A 24468-nucleotide genomic window follows, 5' to 3' on the forward strand; every position below is an offset into this window, starting at 1 on the left:
CTTCCTTGATGTCATGCCCTATAAGAACGTATTTCAGGATCAGGTTTTCATGCTGCCATCAGTGCCACACGCTCAAAATGGCGGTGGCTTTGCCACAGAGACCTGCTCAGAAGGAGCATGTTTCCCTCTTCTCGAATGTTCTACCAAAGATGAGAACATTCCATGATGAGTATATAGCCGTGACTATTACTAAATGTTTAATGTGCGCCCCCTCTTTGTCTCTTTTTTTATTTGTGTTGACATTTTTGCTCTGCGCAGTGCTCCAGGGGTAGGTACATTATTTTTCTATTTACATGTGAAGTAGCTGTGGTACAACATGATTCATAGCTGGACAAGGGCTCAAAGCTAGTGTGGGTTCCAACGCGAGTCCACTGGCTCCATGGCCGCTCTACAGTGCTGCCTCTTCTTCTGAAGAGGGAGTGACGGTGGCTCCATGAGGACCTCGACTTGGCCTCGGTTGACTGAGGAAATAGCTTTGTGTGTGTCTTACCAAACCATCGTATTTTCTCATTAATTATAAGTGGTTGCAAAATGTAGCTCAAGGCAGTTAGAGGGTGGGAGAGGATTAAGTCACTTGGAATGGTTAGCAAAGTTCTCTGGGCACACTTCCTGGAAATCAAAGTTTTAGCTGCACATGAGGACCCCGGATGTTTGGAGAGAGGGGGTAGATTTTGTGTCTTTGCACATAGGTGTCCCCACATCCCTTTGGTCCGCAGCCTGAACCACTCTGGGATAGAAAAACAAATCTCGGGAAAGATCAAAGAGTAGAACTAAAGGAAATACCACATAGGTTTCAAAGGACTAGAGTTTCATAGCCATAATTTATAATGTCCTCTGCCCTTGTGATAATTTACATGGGATTGTTTATCGTTTTGTGTTTGAGAGTATATTTTTCTTTTATATTTAAAAATATCCTGTCTTTAGAATCCTTTCAAGTGCAGTGATTGGAGGCTGGAGGTCCTTTTCATTCTACCTTTCTTCCTTTTAGTCTTTTGTGTAATTTAAACGCTCCTTTGTTCACTGGCCCACTTACTGAACAGATGTTTATTGAACACCTACTATAGGACAGACCCTCTGTTGGACTCTGGAGATGAACTCTTGGGGAGATGCTGAATCTGTCTCCAGTGAGTTTGGTAGGAGAAACTGTTGCGGACTCAGCTAATCACAGGGCACTTCAAGAAATGCTCTGCTAGCGGGAGACAAAGTTCTGTAAGGGCGCAAAGGAGGGAGGAAATAATTCCTCCCATGTTTATCAGCAGACATTTGAGCTATCTGTGAATAGTAGGGGTGGGAAGGAAAACTGGGGTTGTGTGTGTAGGAGACTGGACTGCTCAAAAGCCCAGAGCACCGAAAGGGCAGGAATAATAATCATCACCTCACAGCTACCAACCTGATTCCGTGACCAGCCTAGTGTACCTGGGATAGAAACTGGCCACCAACACCCAGGCGCAAGGATCTCCCTGGCCAGTCTTCACTTCTTCGTGTATTCTTGGGTAAAACTGGGCTGCTGCTGCTGCTTCTCTCTTTTTTTTCACTTTTTCTTGTTGGCTTGATAGATGTGAAGTAGGTGTCGGTGTTATCGACGTCGGGCTTTAATTATACCCAGGGAGTCCAGAAGAAACCAAGCCACGTGCTGTGACCCAGGGCAATAGAACGTTTTTGGTGCCTTGTTTCTGTGGCCTTGTCCTATTTGTTTTCCTCGGGGAGTTGTATTTTTTGTGATGCTGTTAGAATAGGTCTATCTGAGGACAACCTACGTGTCCCTCCACTGCCTCCTTCGGCTTTTTGTGAGCCTTCCTGGAGAAGTGTGGCGTGCAAATGGGGAGGCTTCCTCTGTTGAGTTCCTTAAATTTGCTAATTTGGACTTTGATATCAGGACAGCAAAACGTTCTTGTTTAAATAGCATACGACTCCTGGAGAGCTCATAAAACTGTCCAACGTGATGTCAAATAGTTTGTAAGAAGCTTTGCAGATGGCTAAGATAAGTACGAGGGGGTATTTTACGTGTTTTTTTTTTTTTTTTTTTAAATTTACTGTCTCTTTAATTACCTCGTATAAAATGGGGACTTCTCCTTGATCATCAGGGAAGTGGATGATTTTCCTGTTGTAAATCCCAAATACCATAAACTCCAGGTTTTATGATTGACAGGTCTCCACTGAGAGTGTATGTACATTCTCCAAGAAGTCTCCCCAAACGATCATGTCATCGTAGTTGTTCAGAAAAATCTGTACTTCAGTAAAATTTCCCTGACCCCAGTTGGCGTTGTTAAGCAACTCAAATCCGATAGCTTCATTTGCTTGGGAAACCAACCGGTGTCCCAAACAGGATTGTGTAAGTTAAAAGAGCACCGTGCCAAAACTTTGTAAGAACATGATGTCAAAAATAAATATATGGGTACACACACACAGGTACAATTGAGCATACTGTTCCCAATGTTTTGATCCAGGGAAACTAGAAGATGAGTGGGAGGCATTCTGATCAACTCGGTATTTGTTCCAGAGAAAGTCACTGGAGGAGAAAACACATTCTTGGCATGGACTGAAAAGCCACATTCTGTGATACAATTCATTTTGTGATTTAAATTTTTATAATTCAGTATATGTAATAAACAAGGTAGTGTTGGATGGCGAGTTGAGTGTTGTGAAGTTAGAAGAAGTGTGTGAGCCATCTTCCCTTTTACAAAGCAAAGTGCGGAATTGAGGCTATAGATGGGGTTTTCGTGAGCCTCCTTTCCCTTTCTTCCTGTTCATCGTTGCGCCCTGTCCGTATATCCCCTTAACCCTCGGCCTAACCTCCTTTGATCAAAGGAGGAAAAAAAAATCTTCAGGAGTTGTAAGGTAATTACATTTAGGATGAGAGTTCTGTTCAATGTAACATCATTGGCGGATTTAGTCATTTCTAGCTTTCTGCCCAGACTTGAAAATAGTTTCAATGCCCATTGCTGAACACTGCCGTTCTCTGCATGTTTTCCTTCTGGGATTGAACTGGAAAGGATTCTGGTGTTTTAATACATTCCAGTGGGTATAAGAATATTGGCTACTCCAGGTTTCCTTAACTGACCTGGTTATGGTAGAAACGATCCCGTCCTCTGGATCCTAGATTTTTCTCCTTTGCAACACCAGAGATTAATAAGTTGGCCGTTATCTCCATTACAGTGCGTTACAGAAGCAACTTTGGGGTGAGACCTGGGGCGTGGCCAGGATGGTTAACAGAACCAGGTTCATGGGTGGTGGTGGTGGTGGTGTTTTAATATATGGACAATTTCATAAACTGCCAATTTCACGTGGCACTCCTTGCCCCGAATTGTCCAAATAAAATTTCCTTTGCAATATTTTCTCCACTCGGAGGACACATGCCTTTCCCCCCACCACCCTGTCCATCTCCCTGCCCCCAGCACCATGGGTACAGTCAGTGACGGGATGTCTTTGTCACTGTCCGGTGGACGTCTTCCTTGGAACAATAGCTGGTGGACGGTCTGCATTGGGGAGGCCTGGGCTCGACTTCAAAAGCGATTTCCCCATCCTGGCAGGGCAGGGCATGTTCTCCTGGGGCTGGGAAGTCACAGCCCCAGTCCTGTTGAAGACTGCACCTCCCCGGTGCTTTTTCCTCCCCAGGAGCTGCGGAGTCCAAGTGTGACTGCCAAGACGCATCCAGAAAAGCCAAAGAGCCCGGGCATGTCAGACCTTCCCGAAACCTGCCACACACACACACCTACAGCATCCCGGGGAGATGAGTGAGGAACGGGAGGGAAGGAGAGCGCCAACCAGGTGAGCAACCACACCGGTCTGCGGGCTCGAGCAACAGGAAGGGATCCTTGGCAGTTCTGTTTATTTGGCAAGATTGTTGTATGACCTGAGCTTACACTAAGTTACCTCACAGCAAGTAACTTCTCACCAGGCGCTATAAAGGGGAGGATGACTCCTGGGCTGAGGACAGATGAGTACATCAAAGACGACTAATTAGTTTCCAGGTGTGGTTGGGGAAGGTTTTCTCTCTGCTTTTAGGAAGGGGTTAAAGCCTAACTTTGGTCAGCCCTTAGGTGAGGTTATTTTGTTCAAAGCCACTGTAAAAGCTTTAATACAGAGTCTCTGGGCTTTGGTCCTTATGGAGGGGTGGGGTGTGTGTGTGTGAGTGTGTGTGTTTGTATCCATAAGAGGTGGTCAGGGTTGTGTTTCCTCTTTATTAATCTCATTTTTTTTCTTTTTTCTTTTTTTCTCTTTCTTTCCTTCTTTCCTTTCTTCCCTTTCTCCTTTTGTTCTTTCTTTCTCTCTTTCTCTCCTCCTCTCCCTCCCTCCCTCTCTCCCTTTTCCTTCCTTCCTTCCTTCCTTCCTTCCTTCCTTCCTTCCCTCCTTCCTTCCTTCCTTCCTTCCTTCCTTCCTTCCTTCCTTCCTTCTGCCTTTGGGACATGTGTTTTGAAGCTACCTTCCAGGTGAATTGAATTAGATTACACCTTAAAAAATTTTTTTAGTAATGAATTCACTGGTTGGCATCTTTTGCAACGCTTGGTGCCACAGTAGGATTTGCTGGGGTTCCGTTGTGCTTCTAAATTAGTTTTCAGTTTCTGCACCTTGCTTTTCTTTTCATTTCTGTTCATGTTACTATGATGTGACGAGGAGGTATTTTCTTGATAGCAAGATAACATCTAGAAATGCCTTCTGAATGGCTGCTCCTAAAATCCAAATGGAATATGAACCCAGGAGGGAGTTTAATCCCTGAAACAATTCTCAGGCAGGGTTCCTCGACCTCTACGCTCTTGACACTTTGAGCTGGATAATTCCGTATTGTATGGGGCTTTCTAGTATATTATAGTATTTATTAGGACTCCTGGCTTCTACCCGCTAATTGCCAGTAGCACCCCCTGCCCCCAACAGGTAACCATAAAAGTCCCATGGACAAATTGCCCCCAGTTGGGAACTGCTGCCCTAGACCTAGAGGTAACTAAGAAAAAACAAGGTGAAGAAAACAGTGAAGATGGAGAATATGGAGTTATTGTTTTTGCTTCTTAAACGCATTACCTATGTGGTTCTAAAGAATGCACATTCTTGGAGGGTAAGGTCCACCAGTGGAATTCTCACTTAACACCAGTGGTCTCTCCATTATTGACTGGAACGTGGTTTAGATTAATACAGTTGCAATTCTGTTGGAAGTATTGATTTTGACGTTTTTACTATCAACCAAAGGATTTTCGGGGGTGGGGGTGTGCTTGTGTGCGTATGTGTGTGTGTATTATATATATAGATAATATATATTATGTATAATAATAATATAAATATAGGTATATTTTATATATATTTAAAATGTGCAGCGCTTTCTATGAATGTCCCCGATCTCTTAGTTGATTGAGTGGGTAGACGGAGTGGTAGGAGGACAGGATTCCAACGAGGCTCCCGTAAGAGTTTAATAACTGAATGCATGAGTGGAATGAAAAACACATTTGGTCTATGCTGTAATTGAGCCGTTTTATGGATGGGAGGTCAGATAGGTGGTCTGAAGACTGGTTTTGCTGAATTCACCATTTTCACAGTACTAAAAATTGTCTAGAATACCGCGTTTCTCTTGTATGTGGGGCTGTAATTCGTTCTCCCTGCTCTCCCTCCCTCCGCGTTTACTCTGACCTCTGTAGTAGACTGTTGGAGTTGTCAGACAAGTAGAATCCTGTCTTTACTATGATTGAAATGCAAAGGGTGCTGTTGTCTTTATTTCGCATTTTCTTTTATTCTGTCTTCTCTCCTCACACGAACACCCACGTCTGCCAGGCACGTTCTTGCTTTCCCCCTTTCTGTTTCTGATTGTCCGTCCCTCCCGCCTGTCCTTGATTTCTTCCCTTTTCTCTGACCACAGGAACGGTCAGGTGGCCTTGCTGGCATCATCTTACCTTTTCTGATCCCTGTTGCCCAGAGACTGCCATTAGCTATGCCTTGGGCGCTCTGTTTCTTTAATGCTGGGTCTCTCTGGGGGATAGTTAATGATCTTTGCAGCAAATGAAGGTGAACTGTTTGTTGCCACATTATTGTTATAATACAGCCAACTGTATGGAACAGATTGGGCTGAGCTCGGAACAGCTGGGGCTGGCAGAGTGAGTCTCGACTCATCTCGGAAGAGTTCCAGAACTGCCAAATCATCACACTTGAAGGGGAAAGCGGGACACGGAAGGTTATGGGGATAGTGCTTCCAGCAGGTGCCTTTTGCCTTTGTGATCTACCTTGTTGCAATTCTCACTGGCTCGTGGATCTGGCAAAGCGCAGGCTAACGGAACCCAGGGGCTGCCGTCACTGCTGTCGGACTGGCGTGCTTTTAGTGGCTCTGATGGTATTTTGTTGCTCGTTTTCAGATACTGAATACATGATAAAACAGATGCTCCTGCTGTTGAAACTGTGCCTCTCTTCCGTCCACTGAAACTATTTGCAGTGTTAAGGAGAATTTGGATTTGCAAAATGGACGGAGCCCTAAAATAAATGAATAAAGGCTCTGTTGGAACTTCTGGACTTGGGCTATAGCGTGTGGCCTCCCGTTGGCTGTAACAAATGGGAATCAGTGTGGGGAGGGACAGGCCTCAGGAACGGGTGTCCTGCGGAACCCGATCCAGCCTTGGATAGTTGTGTTTGCCCATACAAGGAAGTGTGTGTGTGTGTGTGTGTGTGTGTGTGTGTTTAAAGAACTAGCTGCCAACATTAAAAAAAAGTATATATAATATATATATAAACGTGGGGACTTTTTCCAAAGAAGCTGGAAGGTTGGGTTCCTTGGAGCTGTAGTCTCCCGTGGTGACTGCCAGCTGAGGCTAAGTAACCGGCTACCTGATACCCATCCTGAGTGGGCAAGGAGCAAAGTATGCAGTTTCCTGGAGTCCCCCCCCCCCCCCCCCCCCCCAGTGGCTTCCTGCTTGGCCCCTGCCGGCGAAGTGTGCGACAGAGAGCTGACAGAGGCCCTGGGATGGGGAGGGATCGGGTTGGACTCTTAGCTTCACCACCAGCTTGAACCTGGGCACGTTACTTACCTTTCTGACTCTTAGTTTCCTCGTGTATCAGCTGGGAATATGGTTCTTCCCCTCAGCCAGGTGCTGGGAAGGGGATTAAGGGCACGAAGGGAGGTGCTATGGCTTATACCCCCCAAACAAGTGGGTCCTTCCCTGGTGTGATTGCTCCACACATGAGCTGTCACTGTCCTTTCCAGGTGCCAGGTGTCACAAATGACACTTCCTTGGACTCTTGTCGATCATGTTACAAAACTGGATACCCTTCTCTGCTACTCAGGACGGTAGGGGACTTGAGTCTGGGCCTCCCGTGTTTCTGTTTCTGTCTGGCAATATAACAGTGACCGTGTCTCAAAGGGAATAATACAATAGATGCTGCTCCTCAAGGTGGCATTGTCTGAAAAAGGGAACCATTTATGATTTAGTTCATGTTAAGTAGACACTTGTTTGAGGGTTTTTTGGTTTGTTCGTCTTTTGCTTTTTGGCCTGGGTCACGACTTTGTAATTTTGGATATAAACTCCTGGAGATTTCTGTCTCCTCATCGCGATCTCATCGGTATCCCAGTCACATTCACACTCAGGTTGACGACAGCCCTGGGGACTGAAGATGGCTTGGAATTGTCATGGAGGGAGAGGTACAGAAATGAGACCACTGCATCAATTAATATATTTTCTTAAAAGTGGTAGTTAAATTAATTTTGATTTGGCATGAGGTGTAATGAAAGCAGCCTTTTATCAGCATTCTGGACTCCGATTCTTTAAGATTCCGAAGGATATCCCCCCTGATGTTATCATATTCTGTTGGTATCTTTTCTAACACCTGATCTTTGACATCTGTCAGAGGGTTCCAGCATACCTTTTGCTGCCATACCAGATGGGGAAGGGGCTTGTTATTATATGTGTGGTGAAGACGTACAGGGTTTTCCGCTGATTTTTCTTCTTCCTGAAATGTTGGGTTTCCTTTAGGGGTGGATATTTCCCTTCAGTGCCTACGCTTGTCTCAAAAGGATAACAACAGCGCAGGGATTTCTTCTTGTGCCTCATGAAGGTCTCTGGAACACTCTCATGTGCTCCAGTGAAAAGCCTCTTAGAAAGAAGGCAGCATGGTCGCAATGTTGAGGCAGTTCTAGGACCAGTAGGAAAGAAGAGATATAGGAGGTGACAAATGATTTGTGACCAGCTCAGTTTCTAGAGTCCCCAAATCAAACCACACAGCATGTGTGGTCTTAAACCCTCCTAGGGTGAGTGAATGTCGTTATTGGGATGGAAGCTCCCTGAACAGAAGAAGTGAGAGGACAAAACATTATTTTTTAGATCTTTGCTTTAAAAAAAAAATTCGTGAGTGGAAGTATAAGTCTACCTCAGGTCCTTGAACATGGGCCCTGACCCAGAGTTGGTTCTAGGCTTAGCCTTCACTCTAGTTCCCACCTCCACCTGATGGTGTTGAGGAGGTGATAGGGGACGAGCATGGCTGAAGGTGGGAGGATGAAGAAAATGATGGTTTTTCTGATCTTTGTAAACTTTCTCTTCAAGTCTCCACAAGGATGGTGGCATGTTGAAAACTCAAGGAAATATTCAGGCTGATTCTTATGAACTTGTCGGGATTGTAGTTGTACAAAATTTGCAATTTTACATAGCCCAACCAAATAAAATTATTATGTGTTTGCTAGTGTTCCTCTAGGTCCTCTGGCTGGGAGTATGGATGGTTTAAAAAGCCAGAAATGTTTTGTCGTCCAATTGGTGACTTTTTTTTTTTTTTTTTGGGCATAGACTTGTCTAGAATATAGAAGTATTTTCTGCTTGGATTTTTCTCTGTTACCATTTTCCCCCCTAAAATGACAGTTACTGCCTTTAACATCGTAGTAAGAAAGCCTGAAAGGAGGACACAGCATGAGGGGGTTGGTGGAGTGTTGTCTGATCAGCCATCCGTGGACACGCATGATGGACAGTTTGGCTGGGGGTGGGGGTACCCAGATCCAAAATTGGATTTTTACTTTAGGAGACTTTTATTTGGAAACAGACATGGACATGAGAAGACAGAAAGCTACCTTCATGGCCATGTTCCTAGGGGTAGAGCCTTCTGCAGAGTTAAACGTTGGCTTTGCTGGGCTATTCCTGCCCAACTCACCCCCTTTTTTTGTGGGTCAGAACCACTCAGGGAATACCCTTAAGAGTTTGGGCAACAAACCAATTCACTTAGTGAAGAAAAATGGGGAAAGTCTCTAAGCCTTCCTGGGTGTAGTGGCGTCAGTGGTCTCCTGACCGTGGTGGTGCATGTGTGGGTGTGATTCATGGTGGGAGTTTTGTGCAGAGGGCGACAGATGCTTCCTCTGCTTGCTTGTTTCCTGGTTTTCAAAGCTGCTTTTTTTGTAGTTTTATTTTAAGGTTGGGTGCCTTCTTGTCTGTCGGTGAGGGCATGGAGAGCCTCCGGGCACACACTCCCGCCTCCGAAACTTGCTATTCCTTGTGTAATATCAAGTGGAAGTGCGGGCACCACAGACTGCTTTGAGCAGAGCCCACTTCCCTTCACCCGTAGAGAACATGAAGCAGTTACACCAACATCAATCAAGGAGAAGCCACAGGCTGAACTCACACCGTTGAAGCAGGTGTGTGAGTGAGCCTTCTCCAACAGGCGTGTGTGACTGAGGTGGACCTCGGTGTCCTGCCGCAGATGTCAGTTATGATGACTGTGTGGGGCTGTGCTCGCTCAGCACAGAGCCAAGACAGGCCTGTCATCTTGTTGGAACAGAACACGTAGAGCTCATAGCATCTCAGGGGCTGACTGAGGGAGATGAAGGGGGGAAAGTGCAAGGTCTGGTGCGTGTGTGTGTGTGTGTGTGTGTACATATACATCGGTATATATCAAATGTATGTTGATGTCAGCATATGAATAGATGTGTGTCCGTATACACAGGTGTGTGTATATATACATATATGCAAACTGGTTTATTTTTAAAATTTTTTAAAAATATTTTATTTATTTGACAGAGAGAGCACAAGCAGGGGAGCTGGAGTGGGAGAGGGAGAAGCAGGCTCGTCTGGGACTCGATCCCAGGACCCCGGGATCATGACATGAGCCAAAGGCAGATGCTTAACCAGCTGAGCCACCCAGGTGACCATACACACCGGTTTAAAGCAAAACTCAAGTGGGCCATGAACTAAAGAGAATATGATATTTTTAAGTATCTGATAAGGTGATGGTACTAGTTAAAAATAAACAAAAATCATGTATCTCATTCCAGCCGAATCACTCTGATATGTATTGAGTTGTAGGAAATTTCTACAACAGTTTTGAATGATCTAAAAAAAACCCCCCCAAAAACATTTCACACTGGGACTTCAATATTTATTGTACCTCTTAAACAGTGACTGGTTCTACCAAGGCCACTATGTAAGTTATTGGTTATGAGTATCCATGTTGAGCTGCTGTTTCAAAATATTATGCATGTTACTTATATTTAAATATGAGAATAATCACCCTTTAAGTAATGTAAGGTAAAATAAAACTCATTCTTTAACTATCAAAACTGGCTAAGTTTGGGAATAATTATTAATCCAATGCCACTATAGGCACGGGGAAAAAGATTCTACAGAGGAGGGAACTTTATACATGATTTAGAGGCTGTTGAGTAATATATAAAATCAAAAGCCACAAAGTGTTCTTGTTCATAGCTCTGACAGTACAGCTCCAAGGCAGATTTATCCTAAGACTATTATCAAACATATGTAAAAGGGTTTACTGCAAGATTTCTTTATCACAGTCTTATTTTTGATGTGAATTTCATAAGTGTCTAACTAGTATTAGGGTGGTCATATAAATTATGATAGAAATGCATAATGAAATGTGAAATGAAGCATTAAAATAATGTAGCTTTTTCTGTGTTCCTACTAAAAATCTTGAGTTGCATGCTTACACGCATGTCTGGGCCTTAGAAATAGTTTGAGAGAGATTTATGTATAAACCTTAAAGTTATTATCTCTAGGTGCCTTGAAGGTAGTAAAATATATATGTATAATACTATATATATGTATATATGTATACATATATATATTTTTACATATCCATTCTTAATAATAATTTAATATTTGTATGTATTACCTACATCTTAAAAACAGCAAAAGGGAATCACAGAAATATAATTTTAAGAGTAAATGTTATCCAGAAATACTTTTGAAGATCAGGAAGAAAAAGAGCTTTTCTTCCCACTCCCTCCCCCCGCCCCCAATAACTGTTTAGCAGAAGATGTCAAAGACTGTTGGTTGATTTATTCAGCAATATATGCGTTCCAGGCACTGTACAAGGCTCTGTCACGATGTTCCTTGCTTTCCACATGGCAAGTGGCTGAATCGGTTCTACTTTGACATACTCATAAATGTGGCTTTACCAACAGAGTTAATAATGGTAATCTGAACATTCTACAATGGACATGCAAACACAAAGATTAAACAATGACCTTTTGCTTCATGTCCTCACGTATGTGTTCTATCTGCTCTAGACTATCTCACACAGTTCAACTTTTCCTACCATGTGGATAATTGGGGACTTCAGGTCAAGCGAACAAGGAAATCACTGGGCAAACCTGACACTATTCATGTAGACTTCTAAAGGACTCACAAAAGCCAGTGCTTTGAAAAATCTGACCTCTACTTATTTGTAGGGTTTTGGCTTTGAAATTCAATCTCAGCTTAATGTTGAGCAGGTGTCCTTGGGGTGGCAGGACAGGATTCGAAGGGGGAGAGATTAGTGTGGTGAATGTGGTGTCTGTCCTTCTGGAATGTTCAGACTGTGGAGGATATGAATGTCTGAGAGAGGATGAGGGACTCATTTAGAGGCTTAAAATGCTTCTGAGCCCCCAAGAATCTACCCAAAGGGCAGTCTTCTGATGGCTGCTCCCGGAAGTGTCACCTTCCCTGTGACCTCTCAACACGTTGGCCTCTTCTACTGGTATGAGATTGGAAATCTTAAAATTCCAGCCAGAACCACCCAACGCTCCCAAATGAGAAGATTTTTCATGAGTTCAGCTATAAAAATAGCAAAGATTCTTGAGAAGGAGGATTTGTTTTGGATGAGTACCAATTTGTCAAGTCGTTGTGTGTGTCTAGGGGAATGATTCTGGCTTCTTGAGTTTTGTTCATTTCTTTCCCATTGGTGTAGGGAACAAGTCAAACTCGGGGTCTGGGTCTCTTCCCATTGTCAAGATGAATAAGGAGAGTTCAAGCTCCATCTGTCACCCCCTGCTGGTTTTCTGTGATATTGTGGGAAAACTGGTCATTTTCACATCCTCTTTTTCTCTGTATCCACGCCCTCCTCACCCCCCTGTCAAAACAGATATGCTGCCATTAACTGATTGCCTCGGGATACCTTAAAGCATAAAGAAGGGTCTGGGTTGTGGGGGGGAGAGTTTTTAGCTATTCCCGAAACTCAGAGTGATAAAATCAATAATTTGAGGTATTACTTGCCTTTAAAAAAAAAAACCCCAAAAACAACAACCAAAAAACCCTTGTAAATAGAACAAGATTGAGAAAAACATGTCTTTAGACAGCCTAATCTAATCACACACAGAAGGCAGCCTGTTTTCTTACTTGTTGGATAACTTCCACTTTATAGTCTCACAGGGAACAATATATTAAGTACAGTATTTAGAAATATTTGTTGAATCCTACTGTCTGATTTTGGCAAACCCCAAGGAAAAAAAAAAAATATGTCTTGGACTGCATGAGTCTTCCTGGGAGGATATTGGAGTTTTCCCACAGAGGCTGGCTTCACATTGTGGGAAACATTGGGTTAGTAGATAACACCGTGAGCATTTGTATTTGAGAGGGTGTTCCGATTTCTTTAGGTTTTTGGAGCAGCTGCGGCTGATCTTCTATCTCTTAGGATCTGATGAAACCCGAAGTATATGCTGGTCTTTCCTTCTGCTGACCCCTCATTTCCTCTGGAAGGGTACCCCAGCCTGTCATTCCCTCACCCTGTTATGGCAACACGCCGAGCTCACTAGCACTGGAATAGCCAGGATCTAGAGGACAAGATGTGGGTGTTAACAAGTGAGAGTAGGAGATGGGGCTCCAGGGGTGAAGTGTCCATCGGCTAATGCTTTTTTTCCCCCTCTTATGGAATGTTGAAGCATCAACTTTTGGCAGAGCCGTAAGCTAATTCTGTTTAAATGTGATCATCACATGACATTGACTGAGTAACTGAAATTTGTGATGAATGTCAGGATGAGATACTGAGAATGTAATGTTGTGGCCTCTTTATTTAAAAGTGTGTGCTAAGATTCAAGTTCATTTTGTAAGTGAAGGAGGGACGTAAGTGAAATAAATTCCTTTAGTGTAAGTTTCTTAGCATGTGTCCGGCATAAAATCATTTTAATAGATCTTAGGCAAGGGCGGGTCTTACAGCCCTGTTCCACAGCTTGCTTCAGTGTGGAGTCAACGTAGCTGATGGGATTTTTTGCTCATTAGCTTGTAACTTTGGGAAGCTATCTACCCTGTTAAGTTCTCATCTCCAGAAGGGAGAGAAAACATTAATCTCATAGCTTTTCTTTTCTTTTCTCTTCTTTTTAAAAGATTTTATTTATTTATTGGACAGAGAGACTGAGCACAAGCAGGGGGAGCAGCAGGCAGAGGCAGAGGGGGAAGCAGGCTCCCCGCTGAGCAGGGAGCCCGATGCGGGACTCGATCCCAAGACTCTGGGATCATGACCTGAGCTGAAGGCAGACGCTTAACCGACTGAGCCTTCCAGTGCTCCAACCCCATAGATATTCTAAAATAGAACTTATTTTGGATTTTTTAATTTATTATATTTATGTTATTTAGATTTACAGAGCAGTTGCAAAGATAGCGGGAATGCATTCCCATATCCTTCATCTGGTTTCCGTTACTGTTACCGTGTTATGAACATTTTTTTAAAGGGTTTATTTATTTATTTGATAGAGTGCTCGAGAGCGAGCACAAGTGGGGAGGCAGAGGGAGAGAATCTGAGTGGACTCTGCATTGAGCACCGAGCCCAGTGTGGGGCTCGATCCCATGACCCTGAGATCACGATGGGAGCCGAAACCAGGAGTCGGTTGCTCAACCCACTGAGCCACCCGGGCACCGCTGTGTGTTACCTTCTTAAGGTGTGTTTGTCAAAACTAAGGGACCAACATTGGCACTTTATAATTAACTAAACTGTAGAGTTTATTTGAATTTCATTAATCCCTCCCAGTGCCCTTTCTGGGTTCAGGGATCCCCTCCCGGATACGTGACATTTAGTCATGTCTCCTTAGACTCCCCTGATCTGGGCCAGTTCCTCAGACTTGTTTTTGATGGTTTTGAGGTGCACTAGTTAGCACTTTTAGACTGTCCCCGCTTTGTGCTTCCCTCTGATGTTTTTCCCCAGAGGAGACTGGGTTGTAGGTTTTGAGACGAAGACTGCAGAGGCGGGTCACGGTTCTCCCCAGTTCCGGTCAAGGGCGGACCCACACACAGGGGCTCTTCGCTCTCAGGCTGGAGCTGGATCGCGTGGATGGGGTCACGTGGTGCCGGGGTTCTCCAGGGCAATGTGACTATCTTTTCCCCTCTTTCCAAATGGTGTCTTTGGAAGACGGTCACTACAGCTCATAGGGTTGTTTTGGGGTTTAAATGAGATGATAAAGCTCTTAGGGCAGCACAGGGTGTTTGAAAATGCTCTGAGAAGTCCATTGTTACTGTAGGGGCTGCTCTTGCCTTTCTCCCCTTCAATACTTGAAAGCCAGTAGTCTGTCAGGCTTCTTCCGTGCAGGTCCACGGCCCGCAGCCACTTACTGACGTGGTCCAAAATGCAAAAATAAGAGAGAGGCGCGCTTACAGACTTCTCCAGCCAGAGGACTGTATTCGAAGGCCCTCCAGATTTACCCCCGAAAGACTGTATCTTGGAATCATTATATGGAGTCCATTATATCAGGAGGAAAAACATGGGGCAGAGGTATGGAATAGAAAATAAATACAAATGTAAACTGTTTTGCTAATTGTTTTATAACCACAACAAATTTGTACAGAGACTACCCTGTAAGTGATGGCGTTAGGCATCTACGAGGGGCATGAAAAGGCAGGCATAAAGCGGGGTGCAGGCTAGGTTTGTGCATGAGGAGGACAAAGAAAGTAATTTCCGAGCTGGGTCTACATTACAGTGAGGTGTTTTTTTGTTTCTTTCTTTTTTTTTCTCTTTTCTTTTCTTTTCTTTTCTTTCTTTCTTTCTTTCTTTTTTTTTTTTTTTTGCTATGTTTGATAGCTTTCAGGTAGAATTGAGAGTTCTTCTTAGAAAAAAGTGTCCTCAGCATTTCTCTGTAAAATGAAGGCCTTGTTCTGCAACCCGAAATGCTTCAAAGCCTGTGTGGTGGTTGCTGGAGTAGTTTGCTGAGCCTGGATAATAGAGTTCGGAGTCCTGTAACCACGTCTGTTGGAATAAATGAGAACAGCTGGTCTCTTGTACAGATACTGTTTGGCATGAATTTTTTATTTAAGTCTCTCCATGTAGCTAGTAAACAGTAAGCAGTATTCCAACATGACTAAAAGCCTCCTTCCAATAAATTGCCTTCACTCCTCCCCATTTAAAAGTTCAGGGTGTAGGGCAGGGTTCATGTACCAGAGGAGGAATGCTAGGAAAGTATTTGAGAGCTAGAGAAAATATGGTTCCATTTCTATGTATTCTTTCTCATTTGACCTTAAGCTTCTCTCTTAGATAACATAGTTTTTGGACTCTTTCTTGGGAAAGCAAGATTCATGCCGACATTCTTTTGCCATTCTGTATGTACTAAGTGGAGAGAGACTTGCCCACATTGAAATGGAATGCTGTGTCCCTGAGTGCTTAATGGGGGGAAGATTTGCATGTGCATTAAGGCTAGGTGAGTGACGGAACATTCTCTTGGTCCTCTTTAAATGACTAGCAAGGAAATTCTTTCCATCTATCTTTGTGAATTTGTCTTAACAAGCTTACTGGAGGCTGAGCAACCCTTTCCTGCCTCCTACGGAAACTAGGATATGCTTGAGGAAAACGGATGGCGTTATCCATTCATTTCCTGTTATCTTTCTTACCAACAGCGAAAAAGACTTTTTTTTTCCTTTTTGCTTAACCTGATGTATTAACCCAGGGGTTTGATGGAGTCAGAATTGTCATAGCACAGTGTCCGGTTTTATTCTTTTGTCAAGCAGCCATTGCGTTTCCTGTCCCGGAGGCCAGGGATTATTATGAGGAGATCTATATGTATCTCAGGAATCACAAATGATCACCTTTATGGGTCCTAAGCAGTGCTTTCTTCTTTTAAGCCTTTGTGAGACTCTCGTGGTCATCGAGGATGCTCAGAAATGTATCAGTTCCCCTCCTTAGGGACACTTAGTATAGATGTGCTTTCTTGCCCTCTTTCGGGTTAGGCATGACCTTCTGACTGGCTTTGGCCCACAAAAGGTGAGCAAAGGTCACGTATGTTACTTCCTAGATGAAGCTGTAAGGGTCACTGTGGGATTTACTTCACGCCCTTCCACTTACCTTGGTGGAAACACACACTGACCTGGTGCCTGCCGTGTGGTCTCTGAGGGGTTCTCATGGAACGATACCCTCACCGAGGTTGGGCAGGTAGTGTGAGCAAGAAGTGAGCTTTGATTACTACAAGTTAGGATTTGGAAAGAGTGTCTTGTTGCAATGTTATCGTCTTATCTTGACTCATGCACTGGGCAGGATTATCTCTTCAGAGGTAAGACATGAGGGCTAGACCGTGGAGGAGATAGCCGCACTTGCAAAGGCGCCTGCAGTAGGAAATCTGTATTCATGGCGGTCAGTGCCTCACAAATATTTTGCCATTTCTTAGCTGTGTGACTTACATTTCAGTATAGTTGTTACATTTCGTCTGGAAGATTCCATCCCTTCTGACACGGGTATGTATACTTTCAACCAGCATCTTTACATAATGGAGAGTAATTCTCAGGAAGAAAAAAAAATCTGTATGCACTCACACACACACACACACTCTCTCTCTCTCTCTCTCTCTCTAACTTAATCTCCCCAGAGTCACATGAAAGATTTTAATGCCAAACTACTGATTGAGTGCCAGGAAGAATTTCTTGGGTGGACATAATGCTTAATTTATATTTAGGGAATTTCCACTGTTAAATCACAGAGCTTGTAAAATCTGAAAAGAGGAGGAGAGAATGGGGGGGGGGGAAGAGGCGGGGAGCGCCCAGGCATGTGGTTGACAGTATTCCTTTTAATTTAAAGCCACCTGAAGGCTTCCTTGGAATAATAAAGTCATTCCCATGTGGTTTCCGTTCTTTCAATGTTGGGACCTCAGAAACGCAATCTACTCTGGGCTTCTGCTTGTCTCTTTGTCGGGCTGAGAATGCTTCCTGTCTGCTAGCTGGTCAGAAATATAAGCAGAGCCCACTTCTGCTTGCTGGTGGGGGGATCCTTCCCAGCTTGCACTTTGTACTGGGGCGGGCCTGCTCCTTGGGCAGGGAGGAGCCACTAGACAAGGCATATTTGACCCTTGGAAAGATGGGGACAGCCCCTGGGGCCCCTCTGAAGGTGACTTCATGCTTCCTTCAGGAGAGAGTTTCTCTTAGGCACTTGCCTCAACTTTCTTTTTGTTCTTCCCTCCCTTACAATTCTGTTTACCATAAACATCCCCCCCCACCTCCCAAGGAAAACCCCATCATTCCATTTGGGTTTTGTTGTTTGCCCTTAAAGTTTTTGTAGCCCTTGGAACTGTAAGAAGGACAAATATTCAGGGAATCCAGAAAGACTTTCAATGACTTGTACTTTCATCACTGAAAGGTTCCTTGTTTCCTTATCGCCTGTGAATTTACTCCACCCCCCACCCCCGCCCACCCGTGTGAAGATGAGTTCATGATCTCCTTGAGTTATTCGTGGAAAAGCCTTTTGAGGAAGTTTTGCAGTATGCTGCTTACCATAATCCTGCTGAAATATGTGAGGGGTTTCCCCTTCCCACCCCTCCTCTCTCTTAATGGTTTTTTCAGGATCTGTGCAAAAACAGCTTCACTTTAAATGCTACTGAGAAAAACAGTGATCAGCCTTTGGGGTGACACTCGTGTGAATTAAGGTCAGAGTGAAAGTTCACGGGGAGAAAACCAAAATATTTACAGTCCAAAAACTACTGTTGATAGACAGTTTAATAGAAAGAACACCCTCTGAAAATATAAAGAACCAATTAGTATATTATAATAAAAAATAGGGGCCTTACTCTGGCTATTGTAAAGTTAGCCCACAGCTTGCTTATAGTCTCTTAGCAAAATAATTACAGTTTACACAGCCATTTTCCCCCTGAAAACTGTTACACCCTTTATTTTGTCTTTGAGGAAATCCCTGTCTTTCCATTTTTTTTCATGTAAATTTTGCATAGTTACTTGTTCATATGTAAATACTTTACTTTTGAAAATGAAGTTTTGAATTGCTATTATTTAATACAAGGAATGGAAAGAAAAATTAACTCCTTTATTAAAAACAAATTTGCCTGTAAATAAAAAACCGAGAAAAACAACAAAATGTTACTGAAAAACAATCGTTCTCTTTTGAGAGCAACTTAGAGGAAGGCATATTTAAATTTGGAAGTTCATTTCTTTTTCAAACTGGTGGAATTAAACTAGCTAAGCCCTGGACATCCATCATGACCATTGACTCTGGGTCCTGTATAACTCTTCTGATCTGAATTTGTGAACTTCCACCCTAATGTCATTGAAATGCCATGAGATAATTTTGTTGTGGTTCCAGAAGAAGCTGTGTAGGAAACCAAACACCAGGAATGTGGATCCTCCGTCATTGTGATAATGTCACTATTTAATTTCCATACCTGTTTGTCTATTTTTGAAAAAAATGAGATTTATGGGGCTCACCTTTTCCCTCTTCGTGGAGGTACAAAATGATTTCTTCTCATAAGGACAATCAAACAATCAAAGTGAGGTGTGTAAAGTAGTCTAAACCTTTTCGAAGGAAAAGGAGACAGAAGTAGAGGAAGACTGTGTGCATGGAATTACACGAGAGTCTGAAAGGAAGAGGGGTTATCAACTCCTTCAACTGGCCAGACAGTACAAAGTATTGAGAATCGGTCCCGTTCCAGCAAGCCAGCATTTTGAGGCGTACCCTTGGGCATAGCCCTCGCATCAGTAATTCCACCTAATTTGAAATAAGAAAGTACATGTTGAGTCCAGAGGCACACTTAAGATGACCTCATGCCCAAAGTGTCCTCCATGATGTTCAGAGATCACTCGTGGGATATATTTTTGTCCTGAAAAAGATCTTGTCTGGCCTGTAAATTGAACAGCACAGTTTGTCTCCTGTACAATGTGTCCCCAAGTGGTAGTTGATCTGTTTCTAAGAAGTGCCTCTTATAAACTAGACTCACATACAGCATGCGAGCTTTTTCTTTTTGCTTTATTTTTAATTGTTAATTATCAGCATAGGGACTTGGAATCAAATGGAAAAGGAAGAAAATCAAACGCCACCCCAACACCAATCCTGATGGATGCTAGTGTCTCCGTGTCTTAAAAATGTCCTCAATATGAATTTTTTTATCACTTAAATTAAAAAAAAAAAACTACTTCTGGTTTCCTTAGATAACTTTATAATAGTGTATTTAATGATCTACTTAATGAGATAGAGATACGGGCACTTCATCATTTTCTCCACTTCTCTGTACCCCTTCTGGTTTGCATCATGTTCAAAGTGTCCATTTATTTTCACATTGCTTTTAGTTGCTAACAGTTTTGTTCTATAACTTATTATCTAGTCTCCCTTGTCACATATTCAGGCTGATACTAAAAATTGAAAACTAGTAACTAGTGTCTATGCTAGATCTATGTAAGCCATGTTCACTACAGGGCCAATTAAGATGCTCTGATTACATTCTTTTCCAGTTTCATGACCTCGGTGAAAGGGGTCAAATGCAGAGGGTCAAAGGAAGACCCCTTACTTAATTTTGTCAATGTATTGAAACCATATAATGTTGCATTTGCCTCAAACTTGGCCTTGCCTCAAACTATAACCTTCTTATACAATTTATTAACCCTTAATTGTTTGATCTTTGTTTTTTTCTTGCTGGGAGAAGACATACAAGCCTTCAAGGAAAAGTTGAATTTTTTTTTTCTGGGTTCAATGTTTTTTTTCTCATTAAGCTTTTGGGATCTCTTTTAATCTTGGTATTCTCAAATTTCCTAATGATGTTTGGTTCTTATTAATTTCTGAGTGGCACTTGGAGTAATCCGGAAATGACATCCCCTGTTGGGCCCGAGGCATTTTTTTTTTATTATTTCGGTATGTTTTTCTTCGGTTTTCTGTGTTCTTTCTTTCTTTTTTTTTTTTTTTAGATTTTGTTTATTTATTTATTTGACAGAGATCACAAGTAGGCAGAGAGGCAGGCAGAGAGAGAGAGGAGGAAGCAGGCTCCCTGCTGAGCAGAGAGCCCGATAAGGGGCTCGATCCCAGGACCCTGGGATCATGACCCGAGCCGAAGGCAGAGGCTTTAACCTACTGAGCCACCCAGGCGCCCCTTCTGTGTTCTTTCTTATGGAACTCCTGGCAGGTAGAAGTTGGGTCCTCAGGTGTGAACCTCTGCACGTCTTACCCTTACTTCATGTTTTTCACCGATCTCTATCCCTAGGTTGTGGGATTTGACTGTTTTCCAGCCTTTCCTTTAGTGTTCTTTTTTTTTTTAGCAGTCAAATTTTTAATTTCTAAGAGCTCATTTTTTTTAATTTCAGGGGACAGTATTTCGAAATACACAAAAACAATAGTATAAAGCACTAGTATTCTGCCAGGAATTCGTCTGTTATAAAGATCTACATTTTGAAGTAAAAATTCCCTGTGGGTATTTAAAGAGACAGCTAGAATTACCCTCCGGTTTCATAATCTGACTGCTTAGGAAAAGAATGCTGGTCGCCTGTTGGCCATCTGATTTGACTTTTACATTATTAATAATGAGTACTGGACAGCAGCAGTAGACACAGTGAAAAGTGAAAAACACACAGTTGCCATTCCCAGGGAGTTGATGGTCCCATGGAAAGAAAAGACAAAAGCAGAAACATCTTAAGAATAAAAATTGCCCTATGATTGGTGGGGGGGTGGGGGGATTTAAGCCAGATGAGTTGTTTTATTTTGGTGTAGGGGGAAGTGTTGTGGGTTTTTTTTTTTTTTTCCCATTGTTAGAGGATCCCTTTTGTACACATAGCTTTTTTCTGTGTTTTGAAATTTTTTGATTTATTGAGAGATGTGGAAAGGTAAGCTGTTGGATGAAGAATATTGCTTTTGATAGATATTTGCATATATCTTTGATAAGGCTACCCATTATGTGTTACAAGATGAAATATACCAAAATCTAGCTAGCAATGGATGTTGTAATTTTTAAAGAATTGATTATGTGTGAAAAGTGCCATTTTATTTTAGCTTGAATGATTTACTGTTCTACCTTTTATTATGCATTGACATTTATGTATAAATTGTAGTATACCCAAATGCGAAAGATACTTTATTTTCCTGTTTCTCCTTCTTTTCTTCCTCTTCCTCTTCTCCCTCATCGTCTCTGTTTTCCAGTTTGACTTCTTTGATCTTACTCTCCTCTAGTACTGATACAAGCATATACCCAATCCAGTGATCCCATGAGGCCATGGATGATTTCCTGAAGAAGGGGTTGCGTGTGTATTGCATTTACTTTTAGAGACAGGGTAGTGTTGGTTCTATTAATAATGTGAAGGCTACCTCTTCTTGGACGGTAGGAAATGGAAGTGTGGCTTTTGTTGAGTTAGAACTTGAATTGGAGAGGAGGGGGCATTTCTTTGTTGTCTTGAACTTTTCCCTGAACACTATTTCCATCACTTCTTTAAAGGCAGTCTTGATGTGGGGTACCCGGGTGGCTCAGTTAGTTGGGTATCTGCCTCTTGGTGTTTGGCTCAGGTCGTGATCTTGAGGTCTTGGAATTGGGGCCATTTTGGGCTCTGTGCGCAATGCGGAGTCTGCTTGTCCCTCTCCCTTTGGTCCTCTCCCCACTTGCTCACGTACTTTCTCTCTCATAAATGAATAAGTAAATAAATAAAATCTCTAAAAAACAACAACAACAAAAAAGGACTATCTTGATATTAAATGGGAGAACCATGTACCATATGAGGACTTGAATTCTTAACCTGGCATCAAAGCATAAGCTTGTCATGGTGCTACTTCTGTTTTGAAAGCTCTATACTGAAATGTATAGGGTCTAACAATGTCATTAATAGAGGAACAATAATTGGCCCTACTTAGTATGTGTTTCCAACCTTATTATTTTTTTTTTAAGTTTTGAAATTGACTGTCAGTATATTTTGGCTCAAGAAAATTCACGATCTCTTGAATTCAGCATAATGTTTATCCGTTTCCCATCCAGGAAACAGTTTCTTTGGTGAATTAATTCTGAAAATATAAATGCATATTACCTGATTCTTAGAGTAAAGCTATTTGAGTACAATTTTTAGGGTGAGAAAGCAGGCTGCAGCTCGAGTGTCAGGCTAACTATTGTGTTATTGTTGAGTCTTAGTAGCTGTGTATTATGTTATGATACTTTATTATACCTGAGCTTACATTTAAGAGATAAAAACAGGTTTTTGTATTTAACCGAATGGAATTACCTGAAGCTTTGTAGGTAAATAACATTTAAACACTTTGCTTCTGGGCACAGCCGATCCAGGTATAGTCTTGGATATAATGCTGTTGGTTCCTAAAACACCATCTGGCAGAAGGTATGGGGTATGGACAGGAAGAATCATGGAGAGACTGAATTCAGTCTGTCTTTCAAAATAAAGAAAAATAGAATTAATCAGGCCTTATATAAAACCCCATGTGTCTTTGGATTTCTTGGATTAAAGTAGTCAGTAAACTACGGGGACCCCAAAATGTTGTGTAAACATGTTCGTATACTTCATGTCACCTTGGGTCACAGCATTTGTAGGATTGTGTTGATAAATTGCACGATTGCTTTTTTCCTGATTGATAGTGATAAATGACTGATACATCACTGTGCTTATTACTCGGGCTCAGATGAAAAGCAACTCAACTGTTCAACAGAAAAGTAGACCCCTCCCTTCTCCCAGAAGCCTATGTCTAAGTATTAGCAATGGGTCATGAAGAAGGGGGAGGAAAATTGTGTAAGGATTGTTCAAGAAGCATTCCTGTGGTCAGAACTGAATGAAGAACCCATTTGCATGTCTGCCTCTCTCTCTGTTCTGTCGACAGCGCTACTATCTTGATCCTTATCAGGTTATTGCTTCTGATGGCTACATTTTCATTTACCTTGGCTGCCATTTAATTAGGAAAAGGAAAAAAAAGACAAATGACCAGGAGTGCAGTTGAGAATGGGTATCTCCTTATTAGTCTATGAATCTGTCTCACCCATCACACATCAGTCTGTGATGGGCCAGAATGCTTTATTTTTCCAAGACAGATTCCCAATTCTTGCTTTCCTAACTTGTTCTAACTTCTTACATATTTTTTTTTTTTTGAAATCATAAAACTGATGAAAACTCTTGAGTTCGCATTTCTAGATGGCGGTCACTTTTCAAATTGCCTTCTAAATTGTCTTGAGTATCAAGATGTCTCCGATGCCATAGAAGATAGAGATGAGGGAAGGCACAGGTAACGACTCCCTGGGCTTTTCAGAAAGAAAAGACTTCAGCCAGATTTTTCAAATTATATAATCACAGTTCTGTAAAATTTCTGTTAGATATCTGCTGCGCCAAGTTTGAGAACCATTGGTCCAGGGCATCCTAAATCCTAAAACACCTTCCTTCTTCCATTCTCCCAGCAAGGGCAGCTGATAAAAAAAACCCAAGATCAAGATACTAGTGTTGTCTTGTACATCACATTCCCAAAAAGCATTTTGACACTAACTGTAACCGGGGCTGACTCTGTTCTTCAGACCATCATGCTTCCCCTGGTGTTATAAATGTTTCTGCTGCTGGGTAGTTGGATGGCTAGGTTGACGGATGAATATGTAAGCATCAGTGGGAAGACAGGAAGGAAAGCATACAGTGATTTCCATTTGTCTAATTCCTTTATGCCCATGTGTATATTTATAAGTTATTTGATTATATTTCTTACCCCGTAGGGCAGGAATCCCTTCTTGCCCATGCTTCACTGTCTTATATGCAGTTAGAATACCAATGAACTCCCTAGTCACTCTTTTATATTTGTATGGGCCAGGCACTATTCTAGATGCTAAGGTTGCAGCAGCAAAAATGTACAAGAATGGGGCGCCTGGGTGGCTCAGTGGGTTAAGTCTCTGCCTTTGGCTCAGTTCATGATCCCAGGGTACTGGGATCGAGCCCCGCATCGGGCTCTCTTTCTGCTTCCCCCCTCTCTCTCTGCCTGCCTCTCTGCCTACTTGTGATCTCGGTCTGTCAAATAAATAAAATCTTTAAAAAAAATGTACAAGAATAAGTGACCTCATGGAGCTTCTTTCTACTTGGAGAAAACATAGCAAACATGCAGGCAAAATATATAGTGCAT

At 42.4% G+C, this 24468-nt stretch overlaps 1 pseudogene; it reads left to right on the forward strand.

Annotated features, from left to right (window-relative positions):
• The window catches only part of LOC116870055, a 147723-nt pseudogene extending 134728 nt beyond the window's left edge, over nt 1-12995 (forward strand).
• Nucleotides 12996-24468: the final 11473 nt, after the last annotated feature.

Source organism: Lontra canadensis, unplaced genomic scaffold (genome assembly GCF_010015895.1).
Source record: "Lontra canadensis isolate GAN:19392208 unplaced genomic scaffold, GSC_riverotter_1.0 scaffold21, whole genome shotgun sequence".
Lineage (NCBI taxonomy): Eukaryota > Metazoa > Chordata > Mammalia > Carnivora > Mustelidae > Lontra > Lontra canadensis.